Consider the following 7,338-nt stretch of genomic DNA (forward strand, 5'->3'; position numbering starts at 1 on the left):
AGAGAACAGATTGGTAGCTGCCAGAGCAAAAGTGGGTGGCAGGTGGGGCAAGTAAGTAAAGAGGATAAAGAGGCACAAACTTACAGTTATAAAATAAATAAGTCGTGGGGATGTAATGTACAGTATGATGACTGTAGTCAATATTGTATTATTTATTTGAAAATCACAAAGGGAGTAAATATTAAATGTTCTCATCAAACGAAGAAAAAAAGTTTGTAACTTTGTATGGTGATGGATGATAATTAGACTTATTGCAGTGATCATTTCACAATATATATAAATATAAAATCATTATGTTGTACACTTGAACCTAATATTATGTCAATTAAACCTCAATTTTTTACATGAAATTAACATTGTTTATTAATTTAAAATATCAATAAAACTAAAAGTCAAACAGAAAACAAAGTAGCGACAATAATAATATCTGAAAAAAATTTTCACTAACAACTCCTTCATTTAGCACAGCAACTATTTCCACTTTTGCATATTACGATCTATTTCTGATCTGCATAGTTATATTTTATTTAATTAAAATTATAAAACAGCATATTGTTTTATATAATGCTTTTTAATTACCACTACATTTATAATATTTTGGTTTCCTATATAGTCTTAATCATTATACTTTTAAATGTCTACCTATCTATCCTATTCAATGATGTAACATGTACTTAGCTGGTCTCCTATATTTGGACATTTGGATAGCTTTTTTTAAAAATAATTAACAGTGAATATTTTATAAATGCTGTATTTGGTTTTTTGTCTGTTTTCACATCTGCTAATTATATTTTTTAAGGATAAATTCCCAGGAATGCCATTTCTGAGACAATGTGTATAAACAACTTCGTGGTCTGAATAGTTATACTAATTTTTATGTGCATTAGCAGAATTTTTCATTCAACATCACATTATTTCAGAAAATATGCTAATTAAGTTTTGGCTTGTGTGATGTATTTGTTATCCTAGCACAAGTGATAAGTAAATTTAGGCTTATGAGATGGGGAAGAGTTGGATTAAAGGAATGCCAGAAAAAAGGCGATAAGTGACTAGGAATTGTATTATGATGATGAGAGTTCCCTGTTGAAAGCATAAGAAAAACGTTCATGGACTAGGGACAGAACGATAGTCACAAACAGGTACAGGCAAAATGTAAATAGCCAGAAAAAACAACGAAACAAAAAACAGTTTCAATTAACATGAGTTTTCTTTTTAGTAAGCACCTTGTCGATCTTAGATGGAGAATGATGCCTGGAAGCCAAAGATGGCTCCATCTTCGACAGGAGATCAGGATGAGGGTTTGAAAAGAAATGGGGCAAGAAACCTCAATTTTTAAAAATGCAAAAAAAAAAAGAAACAAATTCTTTCTCAAAATGCCCATTCCTTTCCTTTCCTTTTCCTCAGGTAATTACTTAATCAAAGGAAAGCAAATTGGATATATTAATTAATAGAAAGATGTTAAAGAATGCATTATTAACTTATTATTCCTCCCAGGAATTTTGTGGGAAAATGTGTTAAAGGGCTGAACTCTAAAGGCATAATCCTAGACAGCCTGGTAAAAAGAGGAGTGATAATTGTGGATAGAAAAGTTTGGCTTTTCGCTATTTAGTTCCTGATTCTCCTGCCCAATTGGGAAGGAGCTTAGGAAAAATTAAAAGGTGACTCAAGATGCCTAATGCCTGGGTACAAATCCCATTTAAGTCACAAACTATCTATAAGGTCAAGGGTAAGTCAGGAGCCATTAATTCTCTCATTTGTCAAATGGAAGAGATAATCATATCTGTCCTATCTAGCTTAGAGGCAATTGCTTCAGAGAGAATAAACCCACAGGATTCAAGAGATTAGCAAAACTTAGCCTTCATTTAGATAAAATTGAAAGCTGTAGTGGTACTTGCCATTGTCCACCTAAATTTGTACATTTCTGGGAAACTATAGTTGATTTTTAAAGTTAGCTTCGCCGCGATGAAGAGTGGCCCCCGCTTGCCACAACTAGAGAAAGCCCTCGCACAGAAACGAAGACCCAACACAGCCATACATACATACATACAAACATAAAAAGAATGTAAGCAGACAAGAATAGCATTAAAAAAAAAAAATTAAAGTTAGCTTCAGCTACCCAATTAAAACTGATAGTTTTCCGATTATAATTGTCGATTGAGTTTCTTTCCTTTAATTGTTTAGAGTGGGGTAAATTATGACTTCAAACAGAGGATTTTTCTTGTAATACACCAATTTCAACCAGATTTCTAATAATTCTTGGGTTGTAACTTATGGACCAACATTTTCATTATGCTTTATATCTCAATAATTTTTGAAGTAGTTACTGTGGGCAAGGCACAGTGCAGGGAGGCAGCAGAAGGTGAGGGTTTGATGATGAATGAACCTTGGACCCCTCTGTGAAGAGCTTGCAGATGTGGTGGTTATTTGTTTAAAGGCTACACTGAAGCTCTGGTTGGAAATTAAATTTCTCAAGGAGACAGCAAAGCAAGGAAAGAAGAGGCCTCATGATGTAATCAAGATATTTCTGACGAATGCCTCTTAGACAAGGCAACTGGGACAGGTTAATCAGTAGAGTCAGTTACAGCTGGGAAAAATAAGTGATGCATAAACATCTTAAAACATATAAATCTACTTTCCTTTAATTCTCTCTTGATGCAGGGTCAAGGTCTTTGCTTTGTGTGTGAATCTGTTGTTGGTTGGAGCTCACCTTCCTCTGTTAAACCATAGAGCATCATTCAGATTCCAGTTTTAGCTTTGTTGAGTGGTGCAAGAACTTAAAGACACGTGCATGGTAAGGTCACTCAATGTAAAATATGTCAAGATTTGAAAAATATTTTTCTTGGCCTTGTTTTTCACCTAATTTGACTGCAATTTTTCTTTAAGCTACCAACCATTATGAAGCTTTTCCAAACCACTCATATTAATTTTCATAGAAACAACTCTTTTTTTACTCTCATATCTCGTTAGTTTATGTAACATTTGATTAAATTACATAATAAAAACAGCAAGTGTAATTGCACAAACAGTTTTTAGAATAAACTATTTGTCTCTACTGACTGAGCATATAGGTCAGTAAGTATACACAGATGGATTGGAGGTTCATTTTTTTGTGCCAGGAGCCTTCAGCCCTGAAGTGTGGTGGGGAAGGAACCCATTTACAGAGAGGGGAATCCTGTGAATTAGTTACCTGGAGTTAAGGGCTTCTACTGTACATTCAAAGGCTAGTGAGATAAAAGGAGGAATTGGTGATTAAGAACAAGGTATGTGAGAGGAGTGACAGTGAAAGCAAAGGTGTTGGGAAGAGAGTACTTTGCAGAGAGAGGGGAGTCTTAACTGATGGAGTTACAGAGAGGTCAAGTAAAGTTAACTGATTAGGGGTGGGGTGGAAGATTGCAGTACTTGGGGAATAAATGGGTGATAGATAATTAAGGGAAGGGAAGTAGTAAGAGTGGACTGTGCTTTTGTTATGTTTGGCTGAGAAGGAAGATAGATTGGGTGGAGTTTGAGGAAGAAACCAGGTTGAGAAAAAGTTTGGTTTTGGAGTTTGGGGTTTTGTTTTTGGATTAGCATACACTTAAACATTTTGGAAAGGAGCTAGTAGAGAGGAGTAGGTTAAGAATGTAAAGGGCTACATTTAAATATATTAGAATATATGGAACATGATTTCTTAAGGCAGTGCCCTCTTATAGATCATTTTCCATTTTAGAGGCTCAATAAATTATGGAATGAATGGTCTTCAGAGTTACCAAAAAGAAGAAAATTGAAAACACTGCCTGACTAATAGAAAAAGAAATTTGCTTGAGGATGTAAGGTAGTGTGTGCTTATATTAATTCACTTGGATTAAATGTGTACACCTGAAAAAATGGGCATGGTTGTCTGATAATATCTCAAGTAGAGAATCTGTAAAAATGTCTATTTATTTAAGAAAAGAAACTAACTCTGCTTTGAAAAGAGTAATTGGTCCATTAAAACCTGTTAGGTATCACTATCAGATATTATGTTTACTAAGAAGCTTATGGCATATGCAAATATTTTATAATGTTAAATGGAAAAAGTAGAATGTAAAATTGTACAAACAATATGATTACAACCATATTAAAATACTTATATAAAAGGCAATTTGTTATATCGTAGTACTTTTAAGTGATTAAATGAAGCAGTGGGGTGGGGGGGAGCAGATATTTTTACTTACTCCTGAAAACCTATTTATTCTTTTCAGGATAATTATGCTTTTGACTCATTTGCATTTTTTAACATTATTGAGCATATCCCCTGATCATAAGATCTGTTTCTCTACAAGTAATGAGTTGATAGCATAACATGCAAAAAGAGGGCAAAATCCCTAGCACTAGGCTAAGGGGCCACATATTTCCCCTCCCTCTTCTCTCTCCCATTGGCAATCAGTTAAGTGCACTCTCCCACTGAGTGACTTCAAATGTGACTTCAGTATCCCTCTCAACATTTGTCTCTAACAATGATGCCTAACACTGTGCCTGGTACATAGTAAACATTGAATATATTTTTATTGAGTGAGTGAATAAACTTGGCACACAAGATGGAATCTATTTTCGATCTCTGCCATATGTCAAAGTAAATAACAGAGGGATTCACAAGATAAATGTTAAAGAGAGACATAGGAAAGAGAGAAAAAATTCAAGAAAAAAATGTAAGATAAAATTTATCTGATTTTAATTGCAGGACAACTTTCTGAGTAGGGAACCATTAGAAGAAATCACAAAGGAAAACAAATAAATAGATTGGATTACTCAAAAATCAAAACTGTTGTATTTTAAACAATTTTTAAACACTTAAAAGCAAACAGAATATTTGCATAGATTAAATAGATTGCATAAATGCTAAACCTAAACAACTTTAAGGTTGTATAGGTTTAACAACTTTAAGTTGTATAATTGTATGTATATTGTTAAAAAACACTAGGATAATTTAAAATTGCAAAGTTTAACAACTTTAAGTTGTATAATTGTATGTATATTGTTAAAAAACACTAGGATAATTTAAAATTGCAAAGTTTATAAACAGAGGGTAAACAACCAGTAAATATGTAAGAAAATATTTAATCTCAGTGATCAAAGAAAACAATGCTAATAATCTCATAACTAATAAAATAAGTTTTTTAAAATGTTTACATTAAGATTGGCTTATTGTGGTAAAAATATTTTTTAAAGCAATACAGATAGATCAAGCACTGTAAAATATGCCTTCATGCCTTTTGATTTAGTAATTTCCCTTCTAGGAATATATCCATAGAAAGCAATCTAGAACACATCCTTTTGATTTAGTAATTTCCCTTCTAGGAATATATCCATAGAAAGCAATCTAGAACACATGAGAACATTTTTGCATACAAAGATAATCATTACAAAGCTAGTTATTGTAGAGAAAAATAGAAACAATCTAAACACTGAACTATTTGTAATCATTACAAAGCTAGTTATTGTAGAGAAAAATAGAAACAATCTAAACACTGAACTATTGGGAAGTAGTTAAATTCTGGTATAAATGGTATAAAAAAAAATATTAACCAGCCATTAAAACTTGTTGTTCTAACTTGGAGTCCTCAGAAAGGGACCTTGAAAAAAGGATTTGTGTGCAAGAGTGTTATTAGGAAGAATTCCTGTGAAAAATCAATATAATTTCAGGAAGGATGGCAAACATGCAGCCCCATAGAAAGTAATTTTGCTCAATCTGCTTTATTCAGACTACCAATTTAAACTTTAACGTCATCCAGAAACACCCTCACAGACACACCCAGAAATAATATTTAATCAAAATCTGTGCACCCTATGGTCCAATTGTGTTAACACATAAAATTAACCATTACATGGAGGATGAAGAAGAAAGGAATCAAAGACAATTCTCTGCGTTCTACCTTAGATCCTTGTGTGAACAGTGGGTCCATAATTTCTGAAGAGAGTATGGAAAGAAGGACAGACTTGAGGTACCGGTGAGAAGTTTAGTGCTGGACATGTTTTGTGGAGCGTATATGGGGCATCCAATTGTAAATATACTGCTTTGGATTTGGATTGGAGATACAGAATTGACAGTGGTCAGTATATAAGCTTTAGAAGAAGAGGATGAAATTCCCCAGAGAAAGTATGTATAAAAAGAAAGGGTAGAGGGTGAAGGATGGAACCCTGGAGGATTATAAATAGGAAAGGACAGGAGAAAGTCAAAGTCACAGAGGCAAGATAACAGAATGAGACCAGGAACCCAAGGCAGGAGTTTCAAGAATGAAGAAGGGGAAAACTATCATCCACTGCCAAGAGGTCAAATATGGTAAATACTGAAAAACGTCCAACAGAAATAGCAAATAGGAAGTTAGTGTTATCTCCAGGGAGAAAACCTTACAGAGGTGGAATGGATTGAGAAGTGCCAATACAGAGGAGGTAGAGACATGAAACATACACTTACGCTGTCAGCAGCTTAGATTGATGGAAAGTGAAGAGATGACCCAGGATGGAAATAGGTTAAAGAATATTTTTCTAAAATGCTGAAGGGAAGATCAGGGATGGGAAGAGGAAAGACAGGGAACAAGGTCCCTGAAGAAGAATGAGATCAGAAAGAAATAAGATCCAGAATACATGGAAAGTTTGGTTTCAGGCATGCTGGTATTACTGCCCATTCTTTTCTGGTCCAAATAAACACATGGAAGTTTGTCATTACAATATTAAATTGCATTCTATCATAGGTGATGAATAAAAATTTCTGTATTTTAGATGTTACCTTTATATATAACCTTAGTACAGTGCTTAGTTTCATGATTTCAAAAAATATCTTTATCCAAATGGAATAATATATTTGAAATTACTGTGTAAACTCTAAAGAACTATATAACTGCCAGCAGTAAAGTCACTGGGAGCGATTTGAAAGAAACGTAATTTCTGTTCTTTATTCTCTACCTAAATAATAATAATATGTCCCAGGGCATATGTTCCTTTTGTAAGAGGTTCACAAAATCCCACTTTCTTTCTTTTTATCTTTTTTTTCTTTTTAAAATACCTCCCAAAGATCTTCTTTGCTTTCTATCTTATGGTCCAGTTTTTTCCTGCACTGCTCTAATGATCTTTTCATAGTTCTCTATTTTGCTAATTTCTGCCCCCTTGAATCAATCCTGGACCTGTAGCCTAAATTTAATTTTCCTCAAACACTGATTGCTACTTCACTATTCTAGTCAAAATCCTTCAATAGCTCCCCAATTTCCCTGCATTAAACGCAGAATAAAGTCTGTATTTCTTAGCCTGGAATTCAAGGCACTCCATAATCTGGTCTCCACTTTTCTCTTTAACCTTCTCTCTAACTTCTACCTAGTACCTACC

The sequence above is a fragment of the Balaenoptera ricei genome, chromosome 4 (genome assembly GCF_028023285.1).
Source record: "Balaenoptera ricei isolate mBalRic1 chromosome 4, mBalRic1.hap2, whole genome shotgun sequence".
In the NCBI taxonomy this organism is placed as follows: Eukaryota; Metazoa; Chordata; class Mammalia; order Artiodactyla; family Balaenopteridae; genus Balaenoptera; species Balaenoptera ricei.